The sequence below is a fragment of the Bactrocera tryoni genome, chromosome 2, assembly GCF_016617805.1.
Source record: "Bactrocera tryoni isolate S06 chromosome 2, CSIRO_BtryS06_freeze2, whole genome shotgun sequence".
Taxonomy (NCBI): Eukaryota; Metazoa; Arthropoda; class Insecta; order Diptera; family Tephritidae; genus Bactrocera; species Bactrocera tryoni.
Window position 1 is genome coordinate 62,080,404 of NC_052500.1, and position 15,393 is coordinate 62,095,796.

Below are 15,393 nucleotides of genomic sequence, written 5' to 3' on the forward strand. Positions count from 1 at the left end.
GAGTGTCTGCCCCTCACTAGAAATAGCATCCAGTTACTTCATCATCAGACTCGTTTGGGTTTCTGGTTGCAGCGAAATCGCTGGGAACTGCAAAGCCGATGAGCTAGCCAGAAGAAGCACCCATGCGCCGCTTATACCGGAAACCGAATTGGATCTTCATTGGTGGTGCGACTGCGAAATCCTTTCATCTTGCCGCAATCGTAGGAGTTCTTTACGGACATTGTCCAATAGGTATTATTGATTAATTTGATTAAAAATCTTAATAAACGCTAGTTGTGTGGAGGAGGGTGAGGTGAAAACATCCAGGCTCTCTCCCCTCCATTGTCCATTTTTTGCAAAACTGAGGCTGCAACATCTCGGTAAACTTACATTCAGCGAATTAGAAGACATTGGAAACTGACATTAACCGCCTCAACAAATTTGTGATAGACTCACAGCTCTTTGTCAATTTGTAAGGGTCCTATGATCCAGTATATAGAAGTTCTTTAAGTATCACAACGATCCGGCGTTCTAATCTGTCCAAGTGAGATGCCTATTGGGTTATACCTCTTAACCTTAACTAAACGCCGCCATTTTGTACGGGCAAGATCTGGTAGTAGATTTGTTTTTAGATTTCATCTACAGAAAAAGCCGCAAACACTTCACCATAGAGGATCTCTTTGTTTTAGGGCCGTTGGAGATCGCTTATAACTGGCAGAGCATTTAATTTGTTCTCGAGTTTCACAGCCTCTATTGTATACATATGTACATACATATGTACATACATATGTGCATTTATGTTACTTGATTTCGTTATAGATAGCTCAAAATTACTTCTAGAAGCGCAGAAAAATCAAATCGACAAAAAAATTGTATATAAATTTTCCAAGATACGCATACAAAGTACCTGCTTAAGTTATCTTATTTGGTTGGTGGCTAATATAAATATTTCTCCAAAGTATTCCATTTATGAAATTTTATCTTTGCACTCTTTTCGTTTTTTCTTTCGTTCCTTATCGCTAATGACATAAGCGGAGTTCGAATTCTAGTGCACGAATTGAAAAGCTATTACATATTATAGGATTTCTACAATATAGATATATGTATGTATAGTATGTATACATATATTATGTATGTATATCTGTTTGTATAGAATCATTTGTTAAACAATCAATATCAAATTTTAATTCTTCATAAGATGTCTCTTCTGCTTTCTGCATGTTCTCTGATAGTTTCCACGCAACGTCAAACAAAAAATTAACAAAATTCTACAATGTGTATACCAGAAAAATCTACACAGAGCAACGTTAGTGCAAAAATATAAAAAACAAGTAGTGGAAATTATTGCTCTATACCAAAATGGTATTTTCAACGCCAAGACCCAACCCTCGGCACAAACCAATACATTATAATAATGCTTCGGCATTGTCGTTTTTCGCTCGTTGACTATAGTCGACATTATGCTACATAGATATATAATAATGCTCCATATAACATCTATAGCTATATATATATTTATATTTGTATAGATATTACGCAATACATATGATATAAGCGTTGTGTGCGCTTCGCTTTGGCATCTTCTTCAATTACTACATTAAAGTTTGTTCGAAAAGTTTTACTTGCTCGTTGAATTTCAATAGTCATACTCTGTGTACTTAATATATATGTACGTTCTTGTTTTTGTTGTTGTGCTGGTTTTCTTGCTCGTGTTCTGTATGTGTTTTTTGCATTCGTTTTTTTTTTGTGTTTTTTGGTTTCAGCTTTATTTTCAACTTTATGTTGCTCATCCAACTCCATCTTTCTCCATCTATCCAAGCAACCCATCATTATTTACGCTCTGCATGCCATACGCCTGGCTTGGGTCGCTTGTGTTTTCTTTTTTCTTTTTGTGTTTTTAGGTTTCTCTCACAGCACCCGTACAAATTTCAAATGGGATTACGTCTTACTGCACTCCATACACACACTCTTCCTTATACCATATACACTCCTTACCATATATTATACATAACACATTTTATTTTATCTGCTTTTTCCCATATACCATCGTAATTATTCCTAATAAAGTATAAATTGAACAGACCCAAATGGTAGAAACCCAAACCGAAGGCAAAACGCACGAAAGTAAATTGTAATGATTTTGCAGAAAATGTAATAAATTGTGCAAAAAAAGAAAACAAGAAAGAAACCAAAATCAAGCAAAAGCTTTTCATAGTTTCCATAGATTTCAACGTATGATTACGCTTCGAAACCAAGTGGGATTATAACCACATTGGCTGTATGTATAGATTTTGTTATAGATATACTTATATGTATACCTATATAGTAGATACATTCGCTTGTTACACATAGCACATCGAAATACAATATTTTGTAGAGATATTTACACGAATTGCCGCACAGCGACATCTGTAAATACATAAAGTCTCCCTATATACAGTATAATGTTCGCTTTATAGAGCGTTTTACTTATAACGACTTATACGATGAGTCCAAGTGCACTCTACATTCATATAATAAGTAAGTGCAAACATCGGTTTTTCGGCTGGCTGTATGCATACCTCTATCTCTAACTGCATGGATATATGTACATATATAATTTTTATGTCTGTATGCGTGCATCTGTAATGCGAGTTTTCAAAGTATCCAACATTGTATGGGTACACACTAACTGTGTATTGTATAGATAGTTGGCTGATTTTATAGATTGGTTAGTTGTTTCGTTGCTTGGTTGGTTCGTTGGTTAGCTGTGGCTCCATTGCCTAACTGCCTGACTGTTTCGATGGTTTGCCTGGCGGCTAGCTAGCTGGTTTTATAAATCAGTGGCGTGCCAACGCCTCCCATTTAATGTCCGCCACGTTGCTACGTTGCTACGTCGCAAAACAGCATTCTCACATTTGTTTCGGCATTCGTGTCGTCTGTAAGCCGGTCGGTCGGTTTCATATCGTCGTTCTACCATCGTCGTCGACACAACACAGTCGTATTCGTATTTATCTGCCATTACAATCAACTTTCAACGTCGTCGTCGTCGTCATCATCGTCATCCAACCAAGCAACCAACAAACCAACCAACCCAACTGGATTCGCTTCAACAAAGTATTTTATTTCTATAGCATGTAGCTACTATATAAATACAGCTAGTATGTGTAGACGTTCGTTACCTACCTATAAATATGTTTTTGTTTGCGTTTCTCTCTGCTGCTTCTACTTCGTATATGGATGCTTGATTTGTTAGCTCTGAGCTCTGTGCTCTGTGCTCCAACGTGCTTTCAACTACATTGCGCTCTGTATCTGTACTTTGTACAATACCTGCCTCTGTACACGTCGTCTTCTACACTTTCCATAACATAATAGAATGTATTCAGTCTCTATCCATAGCTATACTTACATATCATCATTGTAGCTTGTAAGTATACCAACTAACTTACTATACTTTGTATATATGATATAGTTGCTTGTTTCTTTATTGGTCCGCCGCCCTACAATACCATACCATTATGTGCCCCGTCCCACACATTCGTTTTGCCAATACGAAATGGTATAATAAATTATAATTATTATCATATTAAAATCGTTCTTCTTGCTGTGTAATAAAATGGCAAAATTTTCACATTTCTATCTCATTCTGCAGCTGTCCAGCTATCCAGCTATACCAAATGGCACAACGTACTGTCCGTCGCTTTTGTCCGCATAGCTATAAGTAGAGTGATAGTAAGTTAGATACTTTTTATGAAACCATAACCCATACATATTACAATACCAACACAAATACATACGTTCTCTATACATACATACATATCATATAAAATATAAGGTATAGTAATTTTCAAAAAAAGATAAAAAACCAAAAAACATTCTAAATTGATTACTTATTCGTTAGCTGCTCTGGGGCAATCATTGCGCTTGGCATCTACTGTACCGTACTCGTAACTCGTGCATCGTAGTACTCGTCGTACATCATACAGTTTTGCCCTCTTGTTTGCGCGCAACGTCAGTGTCATTTAATTTTATATATCCAGCCACCTTAAATAGCCATTCAATCGATCCAACTGTTATAACTATATACATATACATTTACAGTTGTTATCTGTTTCTTTTTTTTTTTGCTGTTGTTGCTTGGATTTTTGTGTCATATAATAATAATATTTTTAATTTATTTTTTAAGTTTTGCTTAGTGGTACTTGTTTCAGCATATTTTGGTTGGTTTGTCTTTATCTTTCGTTTTTGTCTCATTAGTTTGTTACTTGCTCGTACCGTTACTTTTGCAGCTTCAGTGTGATTTGTTTATTGTCGAATTGTCGATAAGGTAACGCCTGTTCCACTTGTACATTCGTACGCTTTTGTATGTACATATGTATCTATCAAATAACGGTGCTTTAATATGAGTGTTTTGAGATGGTGTGATTTTATGTATACCGTCAAATTGCTTTGGCATTACTCGAGAGTAGTTGTTGCATTAAATAAGAGCCATTTTTTCAACCGATCTTATGTCATCATTATACACGAAATTTTTGCCTTTTATATGTACTCCGCGATTAGAGAACAAAAACAAATTTTAGTCAACGAAAATCACTTTACTTTTTTTTTAAATTCCCCGTTAAGGTCTATGTATGTACATATATACTTTTGCATGAGTTTGTACCATTTGTCGATTCACATTAGCCACTCCAATTGCGGTTCCTCCAAAACATGCGTTCTGCACCTATCAACCGCCTCTTCAGGTGTCGAAAAACGTTGAACAATTTGTTTATTTTTATCTCGTACTGGAATAAAATGCAGTCATGCGGTCCTAAGTCAGATCCCAGTCGTACCCAACAAACAAACTCCTGGAATTGTTCGGAATACTGGACCTTTCTGACCATATGTGATATAGTAGAGGGAACAATAGAACTTGCACTGCGACCAAAGGCTCAATTATTTTTTATCTATCTATTTAAGTCAGGACTATACGGTGGATCCGGTGACCAACACTCCACGGATGGAATCCACGTTTCACCATTTGTCACGATTTCATAGACGTCTTTCGAAGCAGTACTTTCGTATTTTTTTTTCCACTTCTCTCGATTAATCGTCACGAGTAATTTTTTGAGCGATCGCCAAATTTTGTGGACTCCAACGCGAACAAATATTTTTTACAGTCAAATGCAAATGCAATATTGAATGTATAGTCCCACGAATGCATATATGTAGCTGTCTCTATCTCACGATAGGTCACATGACGATCTGGCAATATTACTTTGCGCACAATATCAATATTTTTTGAAACAACAACCGATTTTGGACGAAATTCATGAAATCCGTCTTGGAGTGATCTACGGCCTCGATTGAATACCATACCATTGAAAAGTACTAGTCCTTGATGGAGCTTTATAGCCAAAAATTTAATTAAGTTGATGCGCACGTAAATGTTCGCGATTTAATTCCAATTTTTGCCCCAGATCAATATTTGAAGTTACTGTACTTGTATGTTACACATAGCTTTCGTATGTCAAAACGTTCTGAGTAATTGTAACATCAAAAAGGTCAAACTTTACGATAAAGTTGTCAGTTGCCAGATTGCAACAGTAGAGCTGACAAACACCAAAATATAATATATCGAATATTCATAAGAAATTTATAAGAATCGCGTCCAATATCTGTATTATAAATCGTCCATAAATACCAGAGTAATAACACTGTGGAACATTTTTGGGATTATTGTCTGGGGGGTGAGAAATTCCAAGTCAGGGTGATGGTACTAGGTCAGTATAGTAAAACTATCAAAGGGTTTGGCGTTCGTATGTGTCAGTTTTTTTCATGATCTTTTAAATTTTTTCCTTATCTTGATGTTTTTTCGCTTAGTTGTAACATTTTTGCAAAAACGTAGTTTAACATAAAAAAAAAAATACGTTTTTGCCGTTTTTGCTACGATTAGCTGTTGTACTGTGTAATTTTGCATTTTTTTTAAGTTTCCCCACTATGTATGGCATATAATATTCCTCTAGTACCTAGAGTTCTTTCTGACAATGATCACAGATCCGAGTGTTGCAATACATTGTGACAAAAAGGTATCCGAAAATTGTAAATAACACGCAAAGTATTAATTATTCATCATATTTGCTTTGTCGCATTCAAAGTAATCCCCACCAGATGTAATACACTAATGCTAACGACTTTTTCCAGTCCTTGAAACACTTTTCATAAGCACTTTCTGGGATGGCCTTCTACGATTTTTTTTTTATCTCTTCGATCGACTGAAAACGGGTTCCACCGAGCGGCAGTTTCAGCTTGAGGATCAAGAATAAATCACCCGGAACCAAATCTGGTGAATATGGTGGTTGATCGATGGTATTCATTGCGTTTTTAAATTTCGTTCGTACTCAAAATATCCACCAAAATCATTCGAACAGACTCGCGAGAGATCTTGCCATTTCTCTAACACATGTCTGACGATTTTGAAGCACCATATACTCCACTATTTTAATATTTTCATCAGTTGAAGAGGTCGAAGGTCCTCCAGAACGAAGCATGTTTTCAATTATCCCTCGACCATCTTTGGAGGCTTTATACCACTCGGAGGCTTGTGTTTTTGATAAAGCTGAATCACCGTAAGCCTTTTCCAACATACTCAACGATTCCCTACACAAAATTTAGTTAGAAATACAAAATTTGAGACAAATTCTTTGTTAGATATTTGTATCCATTGTAGAAATCGCAACGCACTACTAATATGTACCGACTTCAGCAGCTGCTGTAAACAAACTGGTTGACAGATCGCGCTCATATTTGGCATACAGGGTCCGGCGCTCGAACTTCAGACCGTTCGCGCAGCTGTCGCACTGGAATCAGCTGTTTATAAATTTGCTGAATGACAGTTCGGAGTATTGTTCACAAGTCTACAAAAACGTTTTACCAAAAGTGAACGCAAAAAAAAAATTGATCAGCGATGGGATACAAACGTAATAGTGTGATTGCTTTATATTTAGCTGGAAAATCACAGCCAGCAATTGTTCGTGAGCTCAAACACCTTAATGTGAATAAAGGTTTTGTTTATCACACCATCACTTGTCACAATATTACTGGTAGCATCGCAAAACGCCATGGAGGTGGTCATCAAAAGACTGCAACGTCACGTGAGATGGTTCGGAAAGTGAAGAAGCGACTTGAGCGAAATCCACGACGAAGTGCCAATCAAATGGCTAAAGAACTGAAAATATCCGACCGCAGCATCCGACGCATATTGAAAAATTAGCTCAAGGTCAAGCCTTACAAGTTCGAAAAGACCCATGATCTCACACCGAAGCAGCCACAAGTAAGACTTGACCGAAAGCGATCAAATTCCGAACATTGTATTTTCTGACGAAAAAATTTTTCCAATTGAGCAATTCGTAAACTCTCAAAACAATACGGTTTACTTGACCGACCGTTCATACGCGAATCTAAGTCATCGGTTGGCCACCAGGAGGCAGCACCCGCCACAAATAATGTTTTGGGCCGCTGTCACCGCAGATGGGCGCTCTCCAATTGTTTTCATCGAGCCTGGCGTCAAAGTAAATGCGATATATTATCGGGAAAGTGTTCTGGAGGCTGCTTTGAAGTCGTGGGTAAACAAACATTTCGGTCGCAAACCATGGACGTTTCAACAACGTTTCAAAAAGTAATTAAGGGCACCAACCTACAAACTTAGCAAAATACATCTTTTTTTTAATATCGTTTACCCAGTGAATTTAATTACAATTTCCGGGTGCGTTTTTGTCTTAATGCAAACCCAAAGATTTGTCTGAGTCATCACCCCCCTTGAGACCAAGCATTCATTATTGGATAAAATTTGACTGAATAGACCACGTTAAGTACGAAGTAAAGACCATATAGCAGCTGTAGCTGAGAGTGTACACGAAGACCGTAGAGACTCGATTCGGTGCCGTTCGCAGCAACTCGGACTAGCGCATTTTTCGCCGAGATTTTAAATGTAAAGCGTACAAAATACAGCTTTTCTAAGGACTAAAGCTACCCGATCCTTCCAAGCAACATCACTTCGGTCTATAGGCTCTTGAAAAGTTCCAAGAATATTCGACGTTTTTGTAAGCAAGCAAAATTGCCGCATGCGTGTCATTCGCTAGTTACCAGTCAAAGAATAAATCCCTACGAATGTTCTTTCGAATGATAATAAACATTCCCCATTAAATTTGAAGTTTTTGTGTTTTTATACCCTTATGCCCTGGGTATATTAAGTTTGTCACGAAGTTTGTAACACACCAGAAGGAAGCGTCGGAGACCCTGTAAAGTATATATATAAATGATCAGTATTTTGAGCTCAGTCGATTTAGCCATGTCCGTCTGTCTGTTTGTCTGTCTGTATATATACGAACTAGTCTCTCAGTTTTTAAGATATCGTTTTGAAATTTTGCAAACATCATTTTATCTTCAAAAAGCTGCTCATTTGTCGGAACTGCGGATATCGGATCACTATAACATATAGCTGCCATACAAACTGAACGATCGGAATCTAGTGCTGGTATGGAAAGCTTTCACATTTGACAACGTATCTTCACGAAATTTGGTGTGAGTTATTGTTCATAGAAATAATGTAATCTCCGAAAAAATTGTTTAGATCGGATTACTATAACATATAGCTGCCATACAAACTGAACGATCGGAATCTAGTGCTGGTATGGAAAACTTTGGCATTTGACATCGATTACTGCTTAAGGTAATAATATAATCTCCGAAAAAATTGTTCAGATCGGCTCACTATAGCATATATCTTCCATACAAACTGAACACATAGTTACTAAATGAAATGCACCTGTGAAGGGTATATTAGCTTCAGTGCAGCCGAAGTTAACGTTTTGTCTTGTTTCTTTAAAAAATTCGGGAACCTCGAAATGGATCACCCTTTACAAATACTGCTTTTAGCCAATTCACGTTGCGATAGAATATTTTTTACACAGCATCTGCACTTCGGTGCAAGCTTTTCGGTACTTAATACTGCCGGTTAAATTTGAGCCAAAAAATAAATCGATTTTCGTCATTCTGCAGATTAGACGGACGCCAGTAAAAATGGAAGGCCATTACAGCCAACAATTTTTATCTGTACCTGTTCAAAACTCCTTTAGTATGGGTATGTATGTTTATTTCTTGGAATGTATTTATCACATATTAAGGGTGTTATACTCACAAAGCTTTATTGAATTATGATATTGTAGGTTCGATATCTAATTTCTTTTTAGAGATTATATAAATACAGATAGTCAGATGGTTGTGTTTTCATATACATATAAATACATTTATGTATATGTATATACACATGTGCAATATAAAATATGCATTAAGTTTTTTTATATCTGCTTTAATCCCAACGTAATAGAAACAACCGTTATGTTAACTAAGTCTTTTATGAAATATGTTGTGACTTTTATGTACATACATATGCATATATATACATAAATATTCTATAGGGCGCATCATCCTTCATTATTATGACAGCTTGTGAATAGTTAGGGTGGCCAGCCACTCACAAAAGTTTCGGAAATTGTTTTTGCAGAAAAATATAAAGTCGGAATTTATTTCATCAGATTAAAATACCGAAAGAACAGAACGTTTTTGCACAAATTGCTTTTCTGTATGTTCTTTTCAGTCGACTTGGCGAAGCTGGAATTTTTAAGCAATTTGTAGTACATATGTGCATGCATTGTCGAAAAATTTCTCTCTTGTGTCATTCAGCAGTGAATACAATAAGCATTTTTTCGTTGTAATACTTATGGAGAAATCACAAGTCATCTTCTTTTTCTATATCTCTTTCGTACAATATTTTATTGCTCTCCATGACTTACCACATTTTTCTTTTTTGAAAGGTATCCATAGTATGGAACGTAGAAAGTGTAACACATGCTGGATCATGAAGATGGCTAAAACCAAATGGTTCTGTTTTTACCAGTTAAGATATTGGGTCGTTTGCTAAGGAATTTCTTCTTTTTTTAATTGAGTAACGTGAATGGTCGTTTTCGACAAATTTAATGTTTCAGCAAACTTTTGAGTTGCTAATAGCCTTGACAGACGGCAGCGTTAATCCGGATTAACTGCGCACTTAATCAGATCCAAATTTGTAGGTGACAGACGGCAGCTATGCGAGTTTGAAACTCTCATAAACAGCTCATTGTCTTTTTTATAATATTTTCAATGAAAATTGATAGAAGATAAACATTACGGTTGTTAGCCGACCAATTTTTACCAAACCATTTTTTATTACAAAAGCATATCAACACATTATTTTTAAAATTGCATCATAACATAGAAGTTTTATTGATATTATATTGAGAATTTGATAAACAGCTGTCAGGGTTGCTTGTATTTCATTCACAATAGATGAAAATTGGCCATTTTTAACAATGTTGCCAACGAAAATCTCACAAACTCCCTAAAATTTTGAGAGTTATTTTTGGATTCAGCAACGGAGTTAGCTGTGGTAACTCCTGAATTAATCCCGAAAAATGCAATTAATCTGGTTTAACGCTGCCGTCTGTCAATGCTATAACACGATGACGATTTGCAGCGACCAACGACTTTATTTTTTCCCACATCGACTTCAAAAGGCCTATCAGTCCGTGGTGCATTCTCAAGATGGAAATTGCCGGAATGAAATTCGACATTGGTTACGGTCAACACATCTTCACCGAACACATGTATGTAAATATTGATAGTAAAACAGTAAAATATGCTGAAAAGACACCAAAAAAAGGCACCAAAAATACACTATTCCAAAAAAAAAAAAATTACAAACAAGCCGCTGCACCAGCTGTTTAAATATTTATATAACAATGAAGCGATCAAGTGTGAAGTTGTGTGCGAAAAAAATCAATAAGATCAGCAAACGATATTACTTAGTGTACGACCCAATAGATGTTGGAAAAATATGTTTCTAAACTGCGTTCAAACAAAATTGTTCACTTTCCAGGTATGTTGCAGTGTATCCAGTAAGTACAGATTCTGATCTCTTTGCTTTCTTACGGCGTTCAAGTTTTCTGTAAAGCATATCAAAACCCAAAAACCATAGCCAGAAAAGAATCCATAAACCATCATGTCAACATTATTCCGCAAATTGATCGCGCGAAAAAACATACGGTACTTGGTAGTATGAAATCCTTGATGAACCTAAAGAAAAAATATACATACATATGTATATTAATGAGATATTGAATAGATAGGTGCTTTAAAAAAATAATATTTTAATGAAACAAATTTTTTTTTCTAAATATGCGCATTTGCTTCAATCTTCGGATTCCATGACATTGCTGAAAAACAATCGGGTGATCTCCTTAACAGTTTTCTAAACTGTCATCATATTTTCCAAACTATAGCCCGAGAGTTTTTCTATATTGCTTCTTTTTATTTTATAGCCCTCATACATCTGTATTTGGATGGCGTATTCGTGGTTTCTATCATTCTTGATTAAACGGTTGTGGTTATCTCATCTGAGATCTTACCTTCAGAACTTGTTTGAAGCAGTAAAATTCAAAGCATGCGCTTAGTATGATAATGAGACATTAATTCATTAACTCTGAGAATGTCGTATCTTCAACCGATTAAGATGGAATATCTACCACGGCTGCTAATGTTCTCAATTAAATGAAATTGGTCAGCTAATCTGGAAGAAGCATTCTTTCGACCTTATCTTTCAAGCAACATTATTATTATCTTAAGGAACTTAAATATGTTGGTAGTTAAGGATACACGTATTTGAATATAGCCTAAGTTTTGGATTAGTGGTTTATACATATAGTACATCATCTTTAATGTCAATCAAAATTTACTTCATTGATTTCTGGAAAAAAGATTACAAAAAATAAATTTCTTCTATCGGAGTAGTAAAAGAAGCGTCCTCAGTCAAGCATAAGAGCAATAAGAATTAAAAAAGTACAACCAAGTCTTTCTCCACCTAATCTCTCCAACGGAGTGGAGGTCTTCCTTTTCTTCTGCTTCCACCGGCGGCTACTGAATCGAAAACCTTCAAAGCTGGAGTGTTCTCTTCAATCCGAACAACATGCCAGCGCAGCTAATGTCTCTTGATTTGCTGAAATATGTCTATGTCGCAAGATATCTCATACAGCTCATCGTTTCATCGACTGGGATTGCGGTACTCGCCGTTGCCAATGCGCATTCCTTTCTCTCGAACACTCCTAAAGCCGACTATTATATAACTTTAATATGTAATTTTTAATGCTATAACCTATCGAAATATTTAGCTTTACTTTATTCCACATAGAACACATATCAGAAACAATAACTTAGGAAATTTTTTTATCGATTTTCTCATTTTATCAACTGTTCTTCCTGCTCCTTCCTCATCAATCAACTTCAAACTGTCAAAAAAGCAGTTGAGGGATGACAGTTCATCGGCGTTTGACGTTAAAAAAATCGTTCAAGATTTTCTATGAAAGTGTTAAATCATTTCAACTTTGAAGACTATTACAGCACTTACAGACTTTTTATATGCACTAGAATCAAGAATTCTAATTTACAGAAAATAAAAACAGGGAAAGCTTGATTGACATTTATTCTAAAAGTTTTCTAATTAATTTCATTTATGCTGTTTATGATCTTGACGGGAATCAGTCTAAACTGAGTTTGTCTTTCTTGTCAACTTTAACGAAGTATTTCAAAAACCGGAAATTAAGTCTGCAGTTTATTTTTATGAAGAACTGTAGTTAGGGGACGTTGTACTGTAAATACCTGAGAATTTCATAAGCAAATGTTTTTGCATACCCTGGTAAAGGTACTCGTATATTAAGTGTTTCGACGATACCCGAAGGAAACGTTGGTAGACCTTATTGTTTATATACATATGTACATATGTATATATATACCTTAATATAAAAGATCAGCGTGACGAGCTGAATTGATTTAGTCATGTCCTTTTGCTCGTGTGTCTGCATATACTCGAACTAGTCCTTTTTTTTGAGATATCGATCCGAAAATTTGCACACGTTCTTTCCTTCTCAGGAGGCTGCACATTTGTCGGAACCGCCGAAATCGGCTCACTAAAGCATATACCTGCCAATTCAAATCAAGTTCTTGTATCAACAATTCTTTAATTGAAGAAATATTTTTCAGCCTCTGAATAAATTGTTCGGATTGGACTTTTATAGCGTATAACGGGTTATCCAAGTAGAGGTAATTTTTTCAAAAGCTTTTTTGACAGATCACGTTTGAGTCGTGTCTAGCTGTCATGTTGTTTTTTCAGTATTGTGTGGCATTTCATCATGGAAAGACTTACGCATGAACAACGTTTACGAATTGTTAAACTTTATTACGAAAATTCACGTTCTGTGTTTCGCGCGCTTCGATCAACTTATGGTCAACATAATCAGCCTACTGAAACTACTATTCTCAACAACATCACCCATTTTGAGAGCTAACGTTTATTATTGGATAATACTCGATCAAATAGACCACGTCCAGCACGCAGTGAAGAAAATATAGCAGTCGTAGCTGTGAGTGCACACAAAGACCGTGAAGAGGCGATTCGGCGCCGTTCGCAACAACTCGGACTTACGTATGGAATGACTTAGCGCATTTTACGTCGAGATCTTGAATTGAAAGCATACAAAATACAGCTTATGCAAGAACTGAAGCCGCTCAACCTTCCCAAGCGATATAACTTGGCTCTATGGGCTTTTGAAAAGTTATTAGAAGATCCGACGTTTTCGAGCCAAATTTTGTTCAGCGATCAGGCCCATTTCTGGCTCAATGGGTATGTATACAAGCAAAATTGCCGTTTTTGGGACGCGAGATTCAAGGCCGGTAGAATCAACGGTCCATATTTCTCTAAAAATGGTGCCGGTGAGAACGTAACCGTCAATGGCGACCTTTATCGTGCCATGATAACGGACTATTTGATACCTGAAATTGAAGCTCGTGATCTCGATGACATTTGGTTGCAACAAGACTGCGCCACTTCCCACACATCGCATCAATAAATGAAGTTATTGAGAGAACACTTCGGTGAGCAGACAATTTCACATTTTGGGCCGGACGATTGGCCACCAATATCGTGTGGACTTTTACCTGTGGGGATATGTTAAGTCTAAAGTCTATGCGGACAATCATTGAAAATTGGACTCACCGGATCGACCATCTGAGATGTAGCCGCGGCCAACGTTTGAAAAAGATAAGCTTCAAAAAATAAATAGCAATGAATGTTCTTTCGAATAATCATAAACATTTCCCATTAAATTTGAAGTTTCTGTGCTTTTTCGTTAAAAAGTTCGAAACCTCGAAATGGATCACCCTTTATGTTAAACTTGAACGCCTTCTAGAAGATATGCCTGCACAACTGTACTCGCTACACGAAAATGTAAACACTGAGGAGATGTATATACAAAGTCGCAAATATAATTCGATTATCTCGTTCTCTTGGTTTCGTCAATATTCAAAATAAAACAAAATTTCCTGCAGTTTCATACAGAAAATCATCATGGAGATGCTGAAAGTTCCAAACACAGTGTCAATCTGTGAACATACAGCTGCTGCGATGGTTTCTATGATAAGTCATTATAGAACTCAGTGTGGCGTCAGAACAAAATCCAAGCACACGCTCAAGATTTTTGGTAATCTCAGATTACATCAAAATTAATTTTATACAGCGCAAATTCAGTCTCAAATATTTAAGGGTAGTTCCAATTTTCTCTAACCTCAATTTACTGCTATGCTTTTTATTTTTATCTAAAGCGGAAGAGAAAAGTTTTCAACTACCTTTAGGAAAAGCAAATTACTATCGATTTAGCTATGAACCTGTGTTAGAGTAAATATGTATTATTTACGTATGTATGTGCAATATATATAAGGCGGCAGCAATCTTGAGCTGCATTTACACAGCTTCATTTTTCCTTATTTTGTGTTCTATTGTTTTCTTCTTCTTCACCATCTTGGTTTTGTAATTTATTATACAAGTTCTGTTGTTCAACTCTTTATAAATTGTTCGGGTGTGGAGGCAAAACGTTCTACACTTGCTTCCCGATAAGCTACAACAATACAAACTGTATTCCAATGTTTGTTTTGTATGTGCTGTGTGCTTATGTATACATCTTCTTAAATATTCTACGGATAGCAATGGTCGATAGTGCCCTTATAAGCCCAACAATCTCATCCATTATCCGGATTTAAATATCCCTTTTCCTTTGATGAGCGTACATATTTTTGTAGTTGTTTGCACCCATACCGCAAGGCCAAACGAACAAACGTACATATTTGCCTGTTTAAATATATGTATGTATGTATGCATGCATATGTGTGTGTGTATTGGTGCTGTTCGCCTGTATTTGTTGCTGGTGTTTTATGCGAAATTGAAGTAACAAAATTTTGTTGATTAATGACTTCTTTGACTCTCACCCCGCATTTACATGCCTGCAAGTCGCTTCCACTCGTCTCAGCTCGAAT

The 15,393-nt window shown here is 36.2% G+C and overlaps 1 protein-coding gene across 1 annotated transcript in view; it reads left to right on the top strand.

The window, feature by feature from the left end:
• LOC120767197 overlaps window positions 1-15,393 on the top strand; it is a 46,557-nt gene that overhangs the window by 6,017 nt on the left and 25,147 nt on the right. The window lies entirely within an intron of this gene.